This window comes from Saccostrea cucullata, unplaced genomic scaffold (assembly GCF_032062105.1).
Source record: "Saccostrea cucullata isolate Sc308-1 unplaced genomic scaffold, CSIRO_AGI_Scuc_v1 ctg7840, whole genome shotgun sequence".
Classification (NCBI taxonomy): Eukaryota; Metazoa; Mollusca; class Bivalvia; order Ostreida; family Ostreidae; genus Saccostrea; species Saccostrea cuccullata.
This window is the reverse complement of record NW_026929344.1, coordinates 4,871-24,159: the sequence shown is the minus strand read 5'-3', so window position 1 is coordinate 24,159 and position 19,289 is coordinate 4,871. Positions and strand designations below refer to the sequence as shown.

The window sequence follows — 19,289 nt, the reverse complement described above, 5'->3', positions numbered from 1 at the left end:
AAAAGAGCATTCATTTGGTTTGTTTACACTTTTTTTGCCAAGCGAGAGCTATCCCGAGGTCATGACGTCAGAAGTTTATTAATAACCAGGGAATTCCACATTCAACACCCCTATTTCTGGATGTGAATATTTATCTGACACATTGCTCTATCATGTGGTCAAAGATATTTTGGAAATGAAGATTTTTAAAAAAGTTACAAAGAAAATAAAACACATGTTTTTACTATATAAGTCTATATGTAAGCTAATTGTGGTCCGGGTCCTTATGATGGGGTGTTTGAGGGTTTCCCCTGAATTTATTTTTAAAGATATGACAATGAAATTTTGACAGGAGGTGGGTTATGCATTTTGAAATAGTTTAATAAAATTTTTAAAAAAATATTTAAACATTTTAAAATTAATTTTTATAAAAATTAAAATTTTTTGAGTGATTGAAAAAAAATTTTAATTATGCATCCCAGAATGCAATATTTCAGGGGAATTGATATGTCGGTGAAAGAGGTCACATTAGTGCATCCATTGACCAGTCAAATAGTTCCTTTTTAAAAATAGAAAAACTGTTTTGTAATGTGTATTTGCATGTGTATTCTTAATAAGGGGTCCCTTTGAAGTCATAGATGAAAGACGAGGTGTTTATTGGAAATGACAGACAAGCTATCCATTGATTTCCCCCACCCAAAATGAGGCGCAATAAGAAGGTGGTGATTGGGCCAATATTTACAATAACATGTGCATGGATTTATTTGCAGGAAACCGCACGTGGAAATGGGATTCAGGCTTTGCCCGACTCATAATTGCACATGCAGGCAGAGGTTGTGTATTGGAGTTTATAATTTCAGGTAAGTGGAAATTATGTTGTGTAAAAATATGTACTTTTCACTAAAATAGAAATGGGGGTTGATGGGTTTGTCATTTCAAGGAAGATGGGGGGGGGTATAGTTTGTAGTTTTTGACAAAAATATTGATCAGTAAGTAAGTAAGTATGTATGTATGTAGTATGTATGTATGTATGTATGTGTGTGCGTATGTGTATGATGTGTCTTATGTATTTATGTGGAAGTTTTAGGGTTGTGGCCTGGTGTTAATTTTTACACGTTTCTTATACGACTTTGTATAGTAGGTATCTTTTCGAATAATTTGGTTGGCCCTGAGAAGGGCCGTTTTGTCTTCGTCTTGGCAACTCATGTCTGGTAGTAGGTGTGATCCTCTGGATTGTCTCCCTTGGACTGTAGGTAGGTGGGTTTGGGATCAAGTTGCCCTTTGTTGTAGGTGCATCCGGGTTTGGTCTTTCCTTTTCTAGCCGCCGCATGTTGTTTTATTAGAGTAGCTTTTCTCTGCATTTCTCGCCTTTTAACTGCTTTTCTCTTTCTGTATTGTCTGCGATAGGCATATTCCTGGTCAATGCTTTTTAGGTACTGATGTGTGTGGCCGGACAGTGGCAATGTAATCTTTGCTGCTTTCATTGATGTTGCTAGTCCCGGACTGTTGTTTTGTCTTAAAATCTCAGCTGAGAGGATTCCTTCAGCATTTCTTGAATAATTGGTGTGCTTAGGTAAAACTTCGCTGACTGCTCTGTTAAGACCCTCACATTTCTGAGTTGACGTGTTGAGTTTCATTTCCTCAATGGCACTTTGGCTAAGTCGCATCTCAAGAATGACTTTTAACAAGTGCTTGTCATTTTCATTCAGGTGCAGGGATGTCAGTTTGTTCGGGGCGAGGATATAAGACTGATTCCACCAGTTGTGTCTGTCTCCACCTTCACACACCACTGAATTCCTTCGACATTTTGAACAGTCTCCTGAGTAGCAGAGGATGGTACTTTCTACGACAAGAGGAAGTTTACTACAGATGATGTTGATGTCTCCAGTGTAGGTATCCATGAGTTTCTTATAGACTAAGCTGCACCGGGCCTTTACATCTTGTGCAAAAACTTTTCTCATGTCATCTAACCTCCTTCTTGTTTTGCAGGGAAACATCTCGGGGCTGAAGTGGGCACTGCGACACTGCCGGAACTGGGCTCTGCTGACATGGGTTGGGTCGGCCAGTCGAGTGACTTGCCAGTCTGGATGAAAAATTCGCATGGCATCTTGGAATCCCTGGGCTGACCGGGCATCACCGTCTGTTGTGGCGTGCTTCACCTTGAACCCGTCCGCTGCCAGATCTTCGCCTATGGATTTAGCCATCTCGTACTCTGAAAGAGGTGAGAACATTTCAATATTAGCTGTGCAGTCTTCATGACCCCCCGGACAATGAACATCATAACCATTACCTCGAAGCCAGGTTCCAGTCCAGCAAAGTTTGTTCTGCATTGCCGCGCCAATAATATACTGTTTGTCGGTGTTGGTCTCGCATGCAATGGCGTAAGCTTGTGATGCATTGTAGCCTGGCTTTTTGCTGCTACCGAAGGTTATGGAGTTGTAGCGTCCATCTATGGCAATGTCCAGTTCCTCTGGATGTTCTTGACCTTTGACCTGGTTGATGGCCTTAACCAGTTGTCTCTTCTCACCCATGTCTTTTTTATTCAGGGCTAGAGTGGCTGTGTTGACCTGGTTGCTGGCCCTTTGCATGGAACTGCGGTTAGGAGGTGGAATGTCCAAGGCAGCTACCATTTCCCGACTGCGTCGATTCCCCATGGAGGTGTTCTGCAGGGCTAATTGAAAGTTCCAGTTGATACTGGCAGGATTAGGGCCTGGTTTGTTAAAGGTAGGAATTTCAGTGTATAATTTATAGTAATTTGTTTGAAAATTACATACCGTACACAGTAGTCTCTTCTGCCATCCAAACCCCCATTTCCTCTGTCCTGAGTATTCCCACACTGGAAAATTACAGTGCTTGGCCTGGTCAAAGTGGCATTTGGCTGCATCATTAAACATTTCCAAGACCAATGTTATGTCAACAATGCGGTTTCCCTCAAATTCATAAGACGTCTCTTCATTTTTTAGCTCCTGGCATGGCTCAGGTCTGGGACGAAGGATCGGTGTCCTTGAGATGTTTTCCTGGCCTTCAGCAAGGGGATGTGCTGTCTCAGTCTCTGGGGATCCCTGGATGTTTGACGCTGAACTTGAAGCTCCTGCGGCGTTTGACGTAGCCTGATGAGCCTTAATATAATGAGTGTTCCCTTTTTTAAATCCAAAATTAAGATTTTTTCTTCTTTTACGGTCACCTTTCATTGTTTTCATGTGTAGTGAAGAGTGGATTTGAAAGCAAGATTGAATTATGACAATGTTTATTTGGACACTTTTTAGTGGTATTTACTGCAATATATTCCTTTGACAATCACCTGTCAAAACAGACTCCCATAGGGTATTAAGATTACCTATACAAAGACTCTTAGCCAATCAGCTGCACATGGCCCCTCTTCACAGTCAGGAAAAAGGATATGGGGGTGGGCTTAAAAATCTGTTTATTTTGAATGTTATGTACACTTTTATCAGTAATGTGATACATCATTTGATTTATGAATAAATGTACTTTAAATGTTTACCCCTATTGTCACTCTCAGATTTTCATGATAGATTTTATATTTCTTAATTTAAGAAAATTTTGTAAAAATGCAGGGTACAGATCATCAAATTACCTAGAAATCTAAAAATCTTGTATTTTACATATTTAAGAGTGTGTGTGTGTTTAAGAGGTATCAACAACTTACTTGTAATAATTAGTTCCTTTTATTGTCTAACAGTTTTTACATATTTCAATTTTAAAATTTCATACTTGCCATTTTTTGCCATTTTCTTTCCAGTATTGCCTTAGTATACACAATATGTAATTTTACATGTAGATATCAACCAATTTCAATCAAACTTGGTATATTAGTTAAGTAGTATCTAAGGATTTCAAATATGGCCTTAAAATTTTTTAATGAATTTTATGCCCCCATATAGGATCCGGGCCACAATTAAAGGGTGAAGGTCAAATGGCTAAAACGTAGCACATGTAGGAAATTCATATGCCTCCCTTTCAATGATAAAAATAAAAATAGCTCACATGTTTTAGATACTTTTGGGGTATAGAATAAAAGTACAGTGTCTAAAGTTTACAATGATATGAAGCAAGGTGCATTTCAAGCAAAAATTATGCCCAGAAATATGAATTGAAAAGAGCATTCATTTGGTTTGTTTACACTTTTTTTGCCAAGCGAGAGCTATCCCGAGGTCATGACGTCAGAAGTTTATTAATAACCAGGGAATTCCACATTCAACACCCCTATTTCTGGATGTGAATATTTATCTAACATATTGCTCTATCATGTGGTCAAAGATATTTTGGAAATGAAGGTTTTTAAAAAAGTTACAAAGAAAATAAAACACATGTTTTTACTATATAAGTCTATATGTAAGCTAATTGTGGTCCGGGTCCAAATCCTCATGCTGAGAAATGAATCACCACTGAATTTTCACAAAGTTCGTCCAAACTACTTGCAAAAATTGGACGAAATACAATCTTCAGTAAGTAAAATATGAATACTCGTTATAAATTACATTTGATCTGACTGTAACTTACAGTGTAAGCAGGTCTATTTATCATTTTATGCGTTGTTTTGGAGCATATGTGCAAAAACAACAACTGCACAATTTAAATTGACATCAGTCAAACATTCTGTGAAGTATAAATACGTCACAATAATTCTATCTGTTTCATTGCTAATCCATATTTTTTAGGATTCCCATTATCTGAGGTATTCTCAACAACATGACATGTAGCGATGTACGAAGAGAAAAATCAAAGGTAAGTAAAGGTAAGTTGAACTATATTTCACTGATGCATAAATATCAATCAATCATTGTAATAAGATTCATAATATGACTGCTTGATGCATAGAATGCATGAAGTAAGTGCATGAATATAGTTAGATATCATAGATCAAATATTTACAGATCATCGAAAGTATAAAAACTCAACATATAAATCTCTTCTCATTTTCGCAAGAATGTTCAAGAAAACAATAAAAATTACATGCGAAAAATCAGCAAATGTCAAATATTCATATTATCTAGCTACTTCAAAAACGTTGGTTTATTCTCACCAACAGTTTCATTGTTTGTTACATTTTCAGTTTGTTTTGTAGGGATATCAACATGATCAAAGGGCAGAGCAGATTTACCACAAGATCTGGTTGTAACAGAACAGTTTTCAGGTAAATTTAAGCTCTTAGTGTTTTCGTTAGGATCTAAACTAACAATGTTGTTTACCTCCTTGCCCATAGTCCCTGTCAGATAAATTAGGTGAACTTGTTAGGGCACGCTTTAGCTTGTCAAAAGATTTGTGACAATCTTCGTCCCAAACAAATTTATGACTTAGTTCAGTCAGTTTCATAGTTGCCAACCTCCAGCATGTAAAAATCTGGTCATGACCAGATTTGGAAAGTAAAAAATCTGGTCATAACGCGTAACGACATTCACGACATATTTACCATGATTAAATTTTATACATATATATACAAAGTATTTGTGTATTGAGAATTCTTTTATTGAAAAAGGATTTAATTTATTATGACAAAAAATTCATACATAATTTGATTAAAATTTACATGTTAAAAATGAAAATTGAAGTTTTCATATTTCAGTATTGACCTGAAGTAAGTGTGCATTTTTTTTAAAAGGCTTTTCAGTTTCTGCTAAATTTGAAAGTATACCAATTTCAGTTTTAAAGTTATTTTTCCTCTATCTTAATTAAACAACTACTGCAATATGTTTTAAATGTGAAGTTAGGCCTACACTGTCTTCGATCACTTTATTTTATCTAGAATGAAAGTTTTTTTCCCCAAGATTCCTTGATATGTACATAAATATCGTTTCTCTTTTTCTTGGTTCAATCAGAGACATGTGTTTGGTTCAATTTGTTCCTGCTGGCCCTGATAACGATCTAGTTCTATCAGAAGCCATTTTAATTGACTTCAAACATTGATTTGTCAAAACAACACCCAGTTAATTGTTTACACCTGCACTGATAATTAATCCATCGGCATTGTTTACGTAGATCTAAGCCTGGGTTGTAACTGGAAGTTAAAAGTGCAACCTAATTTACGAACCAAATCCGGAAAATCGGGGGATTTTCGGGTTGTTCGGCAAAAATCGGGTGATAAGCATGACCCGTCGGGTCATAAAAAATAATCGGGTTACGGGTTGAAAAATCGGGTGTGACCCGACGAAATCGGGTGAGTTGGCAACTATGGTCAGTTTGTGCAAGGGTCTAGCCTTATCAGAAAATTTAATTGAGAAACTACTCTGAAATTCTATGAACAATTTTCTTAATTTTTGCTGTTGTTCTTGATCAATGTTTTTACAAGAATTCTCAAACACAGACTTCAAATGTTCAGGAAAATTTTCATTTGTTTTCATTTCATGTTTTGTCAAAACACTTATTGATTGGGGAGTACTTTCAATGATCTCTGAAGTGTCTTCTAAATTTGCCACAACAGTCCCTTTGAAAATTTTGGCACTCTTATCACCTAAGTTCATGTATCGAACAGGTACTTTATCAGTTTCAACTTTTGCCAAAATCTTGGGAACTAATACACCATGTTCATCTAAAAATTTTGCCACAGGCTTTAACAAAGTAACCTTGTCATTAAATAATGGGTTTTCCACTTTAGCCGGGGCAATAAATTCACTGAGAGGGGGAATCTCTATAGTTTCTGCCAAAACTACCTTACAACATTGCTTATTCAAAGCTTCATGTGTAAAGCAAGAAATGTCTATCCCCTTTATTCTAAGTTTCATTTTGTTCAACAGAACATCACAGTTGTGGTCTTTCATAAAATCTAAACCCAAAATACATTCGTTTTGGATATTAGCCACTAAAACACTATGATTCACAGTAACATCTCCCACACATATTTTCACTAGGCATTCCCCTAGGACAGATATTTTCTCCCCACTAACAGAGGTTAGATTTACAAATGAAGGGTTCAAATCTATTATGCCCCCCTTCGAAGAAGGGAGGGCATATTGCTTTGCTGCTGTCTGTCGGTCGGTCGGTCGGTCTGTCGGTCGGTCTGTCGGTCCACTTAGTTTCCGTTCATTTTCTTCGCAACCCTTGCACATACTGAAATGAAATTTGGTATACAGATATATCACATGAATATCTAGATCAAGTTCTGTTTTGGATACGATCGCACCATTGTTGTCAGAGTTATGCCCCTTGTACTTGGAAAAATTCCACTTATTTGCAGTTTCCGTTCATTTTCTTCGCAACCGTTGCACACACTGAAATGAAATTTTGTATACTGATATATCACATAAATTTCTAGGTCACGTTCTGTTTTGGGTACGATCGCTCCATTTTTGACTGAGTTATGCCCCTTGGACATAGAAAAATTTCAATTATTTGCAGTTTCCGTTCATTTTCTTCGCAACCATTGCACACACTGAAATGAAATTTTGTATACAGATATATCACATGAATATCTAGGTCAAGTTCTGTTTTGTATACGATCACACCATTTTTGATAGTGTTATGCCCCTTGGACTTAGAAAAATTCCAATTATTTGCAGTTTCCATTCATTTTCTTTGCAGAAGTTGCACATGTTTAAATGAAATTTGGTATACAGATTTATCATAAAAATATCTAGGTCAAGTTTTTTGGGGGGTTACCATTGACCCATTTTTGACAGAGTTATGCCCTTTTGGATTTAGAAAAATTTCCAATTTTGGGGGAGGGGGGCATAAGTGTTTTACAAACATCTCTTGTTTCTCCTTTAACTCTGAACTGTCTGCAAAATCGGAGCTAATAATTGTTACACTAGCTCCTGTGTCAACCATCATTGTAGTTCGAATGTTCTCAATTTTGCCCACTACAAAAATTCCTTCACCACACCCCTTTATATCACCTACTCTCTCATTTTTAGGTGCATTTTCACACACAATTTTCTCAACATCATTTTCTGATTTATTGTTCTCAATATCATTTCCTAGTTTATTGTTCGTCAAAGTTTCATTCTCAGGTACATTAACTGTCTTTTGACATGTTTGAGGACTCTTTTTAATTTGCTCATTTCTTCCAGCAGGAAGAGGTCCTCTTGTATAAACTTTGTTTAACATTGAATGGGGCCTACCCCTGCGCTTTGTCGACTTCCGCCCCCTGAATTCGACACGGGAAAGTTTCCCTGATTTGAGGATTGGAAGCGACCATTTTGAGATTGTCTATTTTGGTAAGCATTTCTTCTCTCAAAATTATTTGCATTGTATGGCTGCCTAACTTGAAATAGATTGTTCTGTCGATCATTTTGTGCATTCCTGAACCGAGGATGCACCTCGCTTGAATGAGAAAAGTTAGGTCTTGAATTAAGACCATCTTTAAGGAGTGATCTAATCTCTTTTGTAAGTGATTGGAGATCATCTCTTAAGACCCTATTTTCTTGTTTGATTGAGGCGAGGAGATTGGTATCCATTTCTGGATGTATGGCATTGACAACTTTTACCCTCTGTGCATCAGCCAGTTTGTGGGTTTCAAGTCTTATAGCCAATATCTCAGCCTCATTAATGTCTCTGGGTCTACTTTCTCTCAAGCGAAGGCGCATATCCGGATCAGGAAGTGCATCTATGAAGTGATCTAATGATAGAACATTTGTCAAGTTTGAGTCGGCAGTAGGATATGCTTGCCTAGTAAGTTTCTTGATAGATTGTGCAAGTTCAGATAAAGATTCTTTGTCACCCTTGGTTTTTGTCTTTAACTTGGCTCTGAACATTTCAGATCGTTCAACTGAACCATATCGCCTATCAAGAATCTTGACTAGGGAAACATAATCTCTGCGCTGAACTTCGTTAAGTTCACTTAAAAGTGCACGAGCCCCTCCCGCTAAACTGCTAGCTAGGTATAGTGACTTTGCCCTGTAATTCCAACCATGTAAATCGACCAAGATTTCGAATTGGGCTAGATAATCCCCAAAATCTTCTGACCCATCAAATGTAGGTGGTTTAATAGATACAATAGGTTTGGAATTGAAAGGGGAAGGAACTCTATTTCCATTGTAATTTATCTCCCTTGCAGAAGCATTTATTTGACTGATACTTTCCCCAGCCCCAATGACAGGAGACTGATCATGAAAATCCAGGGACTCTCTACACCCATGCACTTGATATCTGATTGCATTATCTTTGGGGGTCCCCTTTTGTTTTAACTCATCAACTTGTTCTTGTAATTGACGAGAATCTCGTCTCATGTTTGACAATTGTTCATCTATGTCTTGTCTCATGTTTAAGACTTCTTTGTTCATCATTTCTACAGCTCTTAACAAAAGTTCATTTATATTTTCAGCCTTGTCAGAGCCTGATTTCTGTATAGGAGAAGAGGTACCGGACCGTTGATACTCATCACAAGTGATGTCATCATTCAGATCGCAGGACCTGCACCCATTCTCCTCAGAAGCTTCAAATTGGCTGTTATTATTTGACATTTTGACTTTTGTTATTGGCTATTGCAACACAAATTTATGTGTTTATTTTTCAATGTGCTTGTCGTTGTCAATAGACTTAACAAGACTTACGAGTCAATATTTTAAGATCCTGATGTAGACTTTCGATCAACCAGAATAAAAGGAAGACTTTATCCCACTTCTGACACCAATTGTTACGACTTACGGCTTTATATATTTAGCGGCGGAACATTGTGGGGCTCCTTAATCTGAATGTTGAACGAAAGACAACAGGATATAATTTGTTTTCAATATTTTATTAAATTTTATTCAATAAACATACAAAAATATTCTTCTTTGGCTCTGCGGTCCTCACCTGAAATAAAAACAAACCAACCACCCTTTCCAACAAGTGTTAATTTATAAACCACCCTTAACCTCAAACCCTTTAATAAATGCAAATAGACCTAATGCCTTCAGGTCTTGAATAAAGTTCCAACTAGTAATTTCTTCACTTAGTGAGTATAAATACAAAATGTCAGGTTATAGCAAACAACTAATTGTATAGGGACAAAAAGTTATGCTAATATCTCAATACAATGCGTCTAGCATTTGTTAACATTCAAAGGATGTAGCAAACAACTAATTGTATAGGGACAAAAAGTTATGCTAACATCTCAACAAAACTCAATACAATGCACCATGCATTTGTTAGTTTGTTGTTAGTAATAATGTCAGGAGTTATAAATATCAAGTTCAGGTCACTTCTTGTGCCTTAGTAAATACTACTCAACAATAAACAATAACGATGAGTTCAGACCACTACTTGCGTCTGAGTAAAATGAATGAATAAACGCAATCAAACGTTGCTAACAAATTCAGGTTAATAATTACCCATCATGTCAATTTGTCTCTCTGTCTAAAACAGAACCCTTTGTGATGGGGAGACTGCCTTGTTCGGAGTTGGTCCGTCAGGTAGACCTTTCCGTGGGTGAGACCGCAGGCGTCTGACCGTTAGACGCTGGGGGCTCGTATATAAAGCCTTTACAACCTTTATGACGTCAATTACTCAATGCATGAGATTTGGCGCCATAACGTCAAAGAGCTGGAAGACCTCGGATGCACTTAACTATTATACGCATCTGAGGTGTTCCGAATGTAGTTTACATCTTTTACCGCTTAGTATGAAAAGCAGAGTGTAATTGTAGGGTTTTACACTAATTATCAATGAATGGATTTATTAACTATAAAAATTATCAAAGGTAAGCACATTAGGTACTATGTAATTGCATTTATGATGCAGTCAATGGTTTATTTACGTTGCATATTCCTCAAAACATGAAGGAAATTCGGAATGAGGTGAACAATTTGCACCCAGATCATAATAAATCCCAAATAACATTAATGAATAATAACTGATAACTAATAATAAATGTCAACACATATCATTTATTCAATAATTCATCGAATCATTATTTTAACGATTCATATCACAAGAAACATCTTGTTTACTTATTCATCACAATAGTGGAGAATGCCAAATTCGTAACATTTATATGATTTATATAATCATTTCAAAAGTGGTTGTATTTCAATAGTGGTAACTAACTATGTTTGCTATTGAAATGCACTCTCAACCACTATTGATATAATTATTTCAATAGTGGTCGTATTTCAATAGTGTTGTAACACAGCAGGTTAACAAATGGATATACGTATGTGTGTAGGTGGTCAGTTCTGATCATATTTAATACCAATGAGTGTATTTTAGGGTTAAATTCAAAGTTCCTTTGATCTGAAGTACAATCTAATTTTCACGGTATCTGATTTTCGATCCATATAAAGTCACGTATTAAAAGATTGAGGGGCAAAATGAAAACCATCTATCCTTCTGTGTTCAATAAACCAGAAGTGAAAAAAGAATTAGATAGATTACACGATCAGTACGTACTGGTTCCTGCCGACAAAGCAGGTAACAACATTGTCTTCGTTTGTAAGGCTCATTATATTAATTGCATTTTAGAAGGACTTGGATTTAATTCTACGAGTGGTAATCCTACTTATACATATACTACTCTTTCTAAGGAAGAAATCCTTCAAAATCACCTGTCAGTTTTGAATACTTTTAATATTCCACAGAGCCAAAATGAATTTGAACTACCTTATATATATTGGATTCCGAAACTTCATAAGGATCCTTACAAACAAAGATACATTGCAGGTTCCAGTAAATGTTCAACCAAGCCTCTTTCGTTACTTCTCACTAAAATATTGACAGTAGTGAAGGAAAAACTTCAAGAGTACTGTACAACTATATATTCAAGAAGTGGTGTAAATCAGATGTGGATACTTAAAAATTCTAAAGAACTTTTGGACAATTTGAAATCACAAGACTTTACAAAAATCAACAGCATAAAAACTTACGACTTTTCAACTTTATACACAACAATTCCGCACGACAAATTAAAATCCAGGCTTTTTGATATCATTGACAGCTGTTTCTTCAACAAAAATGGAACTCGTAAGTTTACTTACCTCGTCATTGGTCATTTGAAAAATTATTTTGTTAAAACAGATTCTGATTGTACACATAAGTACTCTGAAGTTGACATCAAGAAGATGCTTGAGTTTCTGATTGACAATATCTATGTGGTTTTTGGAGACCAGGTATTCCAACAATCTATTGGAATTCCCATGGGTACAAATTGCGCTCCGTTATTAGCAGACTTACTTTTATATTCATATGAAGCAGAATTTATGCAAAATCTTTTGCGTGAAAAGAAAAAAACACTTGCTGTGGCCTTCAACTCGACATTTAGATATATCGACGACGTATTGTCAATTAATAATGATAATTTCCATTCCTACGTCGACACGATATATCCTGGTGAGCTTGAGATAAAAGATACCACAGAGTCCAACACATCTGCTTCATACTTGGATATTTTACTTGAAAAAGACACAAATGGTAATCTAACAACCAAGCTATATGATAAACGTGATGACTTTAACTTTTCTATCGTCAACTTCCCTTACTTATGCAGCAATATACCTTCATCACCTGCATACGGAGTATTTATACCTCATTTGATTCGATACGTAAGAGCATGCTCTACGTATGAACAATTTCTTAAACGAGGTAAATTATTGACAAGCAAGTTGATGAAACAAGAATATCAACAGTCTCGTTTAAAGTCATCATTTCGTAAATTCTATGGTCGATACAATGACCTTGTCAGCAAATACAATTTATCATTGAATGAAATGCTGACTGACGTTTTTCATACCAATTGTTAGTCCATTATTTATACACTGAATTGACTACGGATTTTTTCCGTTATTTCCTGATTATGACAACGAGCACACGGCGGGTGTGACCGGTCAGCAGGGGATGCTCACTCCTCCATGGCACCTGATCCCACCTCTGATGTTTCGGAGGTCCGTGTTTGCTCTGCTCTTGTTTTGTATATTTGTTTAATGGACGTTGAGATTGAATACTGTTCGTTATTTCCATATCCTTATCCTACCAATCACTTTTAACCCCTTTTATATATATTTCGTAAAACTTCAAAATAAATCATGAATCATTTAATTCTACATGCAAAATTAATCCAAAAAGTGGAAAAGCATGATTTTCGGAAGAAATAAATCTCACAAAGTGAATTCGATTAGTGCACATGCATGTATGGCGGCAATAAACACTTAAAATATAGAGCGTTTTATTTAAAACTTAATGCGATATAAACTGTAATATACTCACGTAATTCTAATAATGTATATCAGTTGTAAAACATCTATACCACTTTAAATAAACTCCAATATATACACAAATTTATTAAAGGATGAGTCATCATGATGATTGTATAAATGATAGGCATGATAAGCCATCACTAGGTTGAAACAACAGCTGATTAATTTTGTCACAAGTCTGGGCACCTCCCACCACACAATATCAAGAAATCCAAAGAAGATGAAAAGGCAGATCCACATCAGTACTAGGAATGCTATTGCCAAAGAGAAACATGTTTCGTCATGTATATCATACATGAAGAATTTCTCATTTTCCAAGTATAAAATAGTAATTCCACTGACGAATCAAATGCAGTTGTAAATAATCGCAACAGATATATAATTTTAATATTATCTTCTTCTCCGACTTTAATTCCACCTCTCCAAAAAAATAATTAAAATTGGAAAAGTCAATAAATCAGCAGCAAGCTCAAACAAATATATATCAACCATTCTTTGTCACAAATAACTTTAGATATTTTTGAAAGACATATATTTTTTTAAAGACCTATCTGACAACACGTTCCAGACTGAAAATGAAAATGAATTGAATCTACAGAAAATAGAGGTTTAAATATTACAACAAGTCATTGATTTGAGTTCTACATCCCACTTTTTAAATTAAAAAAAAAAAGATTTATGATCATGAGCACATTATGACTATATGTGCAGGAGTAGGGAAGAATGTGGTGTGAGGTGGGGATCCGAAATCCCATAGAAGTATGCAGATTTATGAAAGGTACTAGTACATTGTAATGGAACTAAAATGAGTCTATACCACCCCCCCCCCCCCCCCCACACACACACCTGAAATGGTGGTTAGAAGATTTTAAGAATTTTTCAAGAGTAAAAAATAAAATTAATTGCTTTTACATTTATTATGAAAAACATTGTGTTGCATTACTTATTAAACTAACCTTGCATAGTTTTTTTATCACGTCGAGATTGTTTGAACAGATACAGTAAGTTAGAATTAAGTTGTTATAAATATTTCACGAAAGTTCGTATATACAGATTACCTTTTACTGTCTGAAATGATACAAAATAAATTCTTAAATTTTTTATGTTACTGATGTCGGACGTAAACAAGCATGATTTAAAATGACATGTTTTTTTTAATCTTTTATATTTCATATACATACGTTAGTTTTCTACCTCAGATATTTAGCTCTACAGGTCAATGACTGGAAGTGTATACAGGGGCTGACAAATAGATTTTTTTAAGGCAGCATTCCAATGGCAAGTACATGGTCAAAATTGACTTGCCCTACCTGAATTTTTGCTTGCCCTACCACAAACTATTTCTGTAATTATAGATATTTCCATAAAGAGGAAGACAAATGCTGAGTAAGCCCCCTTGCCCCCTTGCCCAGCTTTAAAATGGCCTACAAATAAATTCTATCTTTTTGATAAGTCACTTGCCCACGGGCAAGTGGTTGATAAAATTCCACTTGCTCACCCCTAAAATTCACTAGCCCCGGGCGTCGGGCAATGGGATTTGTCATCCCCAGTGTATATAAGATTTATTTGTACACGAATCAAATGTTCTATGAATTTTAATTGAACAGGGAAATTAATGCAAATGAATAACATTTTCTTTCATTATTTATCTAAAAATCACGGTGTTTACTAAGCTTAAGTAATTAACAATTATACAAGTAATATTGTTTTCAGAATTGCATACTTGCAGGTTTGAAATCGAACAAAGCTAAAAGTTAGCAAAAGACAAAATCATTTTTTATTCTTTTTGTTTTTTTTTAAATTGTTGAAAAGTTGCAATTACTTACCTACCGAATACCTTATTATATTCTTTGGAAAAATGTTTATTTGTATCTACTAAAGTTTTTGGTTTATACAGTTAAATGAAACGGAAAACGAAAATCTTATCATGTTTTTCCCATTCTTTAAACCATGTATTCAAAAGATGATTTTTTTTTCTTTCGGTGTATCAGTTACTTTTAAGTTCACTTGTCATGAAGAGAAATAGAAAAATCACAAAAATACTTCAAAAATCGTCGTATATAGAATTCATCAATTGAACAGTATTAAGCAATATTACTAAAGAATAAATTCTTTTTCATTCAATTGACATTAAATATTAAGTCCATATTTCATAAACAAAAAATATAGGAAAATGAACTCAATTTTTTTAAAAATACAATTTTCCACTCTAAATGTTTAAATCAAATAATTTTAAAGTATTTGTCAAAATGTTATCAATCTTAGATATATTATGATGAAGAACATACCCAAATGATTGCAAAAAGTTATAGAATACGTACCTTTCCCAGCAAACTAATGAGAATTTGTTATTTAAATGACGAAAAATGAAATCCATTTATAAAAACAATTACCAAAGAATTTGGATGGGAGACATAACAGAATCCTGGAAAACTTGACCAGAAATGCAATTCAATAAATGATTACAAAACAGTGGTCTCCCAGCCGCAATATTTTTACAACATACAGATGTGATAATGCAGTAAAATACAACATCAAACTTTATTGGAAACAAAAGTGGTGCATAAAAAGCGCCATCAATCCAACGGGTTGAAGCACAACTCAAGATGTTGCCTTGGTAAAATCTCACATATGATATAAAATGTTAAATTGTAAAAAAAAAAATGGTTGGTATTTGAAGCTAATGAACATCATGCACATACAAACAGGTCTAGGATATTTACTCAAAACGCTTGGGGGCAAAACTCGGTCTGCAAGGATTTAAATACTAGTAGACCTAACATATAAGAGTCTTCTTGTTTGTTAACACTATTGGTATTACTCATATATCATGGCCTTGCATAAGAAAGCCAACACAAAATTCTGAACAGGAAGTAACGAGTGATGGATGGAAATCAGCAACTTAATTATAAATGATGTGAAACTTGCCCTAATGTATATAAAATTAAGTAAACAATTCTGAAAGATAATAGGGCATAAAAATTGTGAATCATTTAAAACTAACCTTGATACATTTACATAATTGAGAGTTCAAGGAATGAACCAGCCGAAAATCAATGGAATCTGGAAACAAGCTGACAACTTCTATGCCTACTAAGATTTAAGATGAAAAATATGTACAAAGGTAAACCTGAATGCAACATATGAATGCCTTGCAATACATAAAAATTTTGGGACATAGTCACCCAATTCTGACCCAATTTAGAAATATACAGTGTAACCTTCTCACGTTATTTGACAGACTACACCTCAAATAATACAACACCTCAAATAATACACCACTTCTGCTGTAAACAGGCTAGCTTAATATCTTCAGCTAATAACAAATTATGTAACCAACAGGCATACCTTAATGTGAATGTGATCAATGAAGTGATGTAATTTTTGTTAACTATATATATGTTATATGCTATGCAATATATCCCTATCAAAGACATTAAAAACCGCACAGAAAAAACCATAGACGAGTAACTAGGGAAAACCTGTGTCCGTCGCTATGTAAATAATGTCTCAAGGGAGAATGCCGGTGTAACGACGAAAAGTGACCCCCGTAGAATATTGACCGGGGGTCATTTTTCTACGTAGAAATTTGACCCCCTGGTCAATATTCTACGTAGAAAAATTACCCCTTTTTCTGTAGAAATCATGGCCTTGGGGTCATATTTCTCCGTGTGCATTGTAGAAAATTGACCCCGTAGAATAATGACTCCCTGTCATTTTTGATGCCAAAACAATTCATTTTAGAAGGAATATTCTTATTAGGCATATGCAAGCGGGTTATATCAAGCTGACTTATGCTTTAAAGTGTTAATTTCTGAAAGCTTTTAAGCTAAAATAACGAAATTAAAGCGATAAAATACCTTGCATTAATGATACAATCTGTTTATCTCCACTAGAGAAAAACGGTATCAAAATGTTCTAACCCAAAGGCTATAGGAGCAAAGATACGAGAATTCATAGAAACTTTTATTAAATTTTATACCAGTAATTTTATACCAGTAAATAAGTTTCCACAGTTGCCATTTTAATTCAAAAAAGGGTTATTTCCAAACTTCCTCCACAGTTCGTTTGTACCAAACCAAATCTCAAATCTCGGTGTGCGGAGAGGCAGATGACTATGGGTAGTATTGGTCATTTCTAGCTGACAGGTATTGTGTCAGAAAGAAACGTTTCCGTTATTAATCAATAATGAATCTTTTTTTGATTTTTCCCTGGATACATAATTTTTCAAAAGTTTAAAAATTTTTATCCATATTTTAAAACGGATACGTTTTATGTTCCAACATAGAAAAATCGTATAAAAATATTTGATTTTCTATGATTGAAGTTTTAAACTTCTTTTTTAAAAAATAGGGATTATTTAATTTGTAAAAATAAGAACTAAATTAAATTGCCTCTGACCTTTATGTGTGATACAAGTAAAACAAAAAGTGGTTAGCTCAAAACCTGTAAAATGTCTTTTGGACAATTTGAAATCACAATACTTTACAAAAATCAACAGCTTAAAAACTTACGACTTTTCAACCTTATACACAACGATTCCCCACGACAAATTAAAATCCAGGCTTTTTGATATCATTGACAGCTGCTTCTTCAACAAAAATGGAACTCGTAAATTTACTTACCTCGTCATTGGTCATTTGAAAAATTATTTTGTTAAAACAAATTCTGATTGCACACATAAGTACTCTTAAGTTGACATCAAGAAGATGCTTGAGTTTCTGATTGACAATATCTATGTGGTTTTCGGAAACCAGGTATTCAAACAATCTATTGGAATTCCCATGGGTACAAATTGCGTTCCGTTATTAGCAGACTTATTTTTATATTCATATGAAGCAGAATTTATACAAAATCTTATGCGTGAAAAGAAGAAAACACTTGCTGTGGCCTTCAACTCGACATTTAGATATATCGACGATGTATTGGCAATTAATAATGATAATTTCCATTCCTACGTCGATACGATATATCCTGGTGAGCTTGAAATAAAAGATACCACAGAGTCCGACACATCTTTTTCATATAAGATACACTGATATTTTACTTCAATAAGACGTAAATGGTAATCTAACAACCAAACTATATGATAAACGTTATGACTTTAAGTTTTCTATCGTCAACTTCCCTTACTTATGCAGCAAAATACCTTCATCACCTGCATACGGAGTATTTATATCTCAGTTGATTCGATACGCAAGAGTGTGCTCTACGTATGAACAATTTCTTAAACGAGGTAAATTATTAACAAGCAAGTTGATGAAAGAAGAATATCGGCAGTCTCATTTGAAGTCATCATTTCGTAAAAAATTCTATGGTCGATACAATGACCTTGTCAGCAAATACAATTTATCATTGAGTCAAATGCTGACTGACGTTTTTCATACCAATTGCTGGTCCATTATTTATACACTGAATTGACGACGGATTTTTTCCGTTATTTCCTGATCATGACAACGAGCACACGGCGGGTGGGACCGGTCGGCAGGGGATGCTCACTCCTCCATGGCACCTGATCCCACCTCTGATGTTTCAGAGGTCCGTGTTTGCTCTGCTCTTATTTTGTATATTGTTTAATGGACGTTGAGATTGAATACTGTTCGTTATCTCCATATCCTTCTTTTGTCGTAATTGCTAGTGTTAACAAAATAGGGATTGTAGCATAAAACATGATTAACTAAAAACAATAATAATAATAAGTCCCATCTTTCCAAAAAAGGCACATGTAGTGTCGTTTTCCCCGTTCTATTATGTACATAAAAATACATACGGTGATTTTAGGAGTTTTTCACCAATAGAAAAACAGTTGTTACTTTACATGATATACTTATGCCCCCGTAAACGAAATTTCCGGGTTTATGCCCCCGTAAACGAGGTTCCTGGGGTGTATAGCATTTTATTTGTCCGCTTGTCTGTTTGTATATTTGTTTGCAAAACTTGAACCTTGCCCATGCCCATGACTGGGTAAGACTACGGCTTTCATATTTCACAAGTGTATTTTTTTGACAAGACCTTTTTGTGTACAATCAATTTTGACCTTTTAATATTGACCTTGGAGTTCGACATACTTTTACACAAGGAGAATATGGAGATATTATCTAACAGTATTCAATATCAAAGTCCATAAAACAATACAAAATATAAAGGAGCAGAGCAAACACGAACCTCCGAAACATCAGATAT

At 35.0% G+C, this 19,289-nt stretch overlaps 1 long non-coding RNA gene across 3 annotated transcripts; it reads left to right on the top strand.

The window, feature by feature from the left end:
- Positions 1-4,661: 4,661 nt before the first annotated feature.
- LOC134280534 (uncharacterized) lies at positions 4,662-9,611 on the top strand. 3 transcript variants are annotated; one of them, XR_009994926.1, is made up of 4 exons: positions 4,662-4,738; positions 5,089-5,137; positions 8,010-8,153; positions 9,260-9,611. It is a non-coding gene; the product is annotated as an uncharacterized LOC134280534 (long non-coding RNA). The 3 variants fall into 3 exon arrangements; XR_009994925.1 differs by having other exon boundaries at positions 8,007-8,153; XR_009994927.1 differs by having other exon boundaries at positions 4,666-4,728; positions 5,069-5,137; positions 8,007-8,153.
- Positions 9,612-19,289: the final 9,678 nt, after the last annotated feature.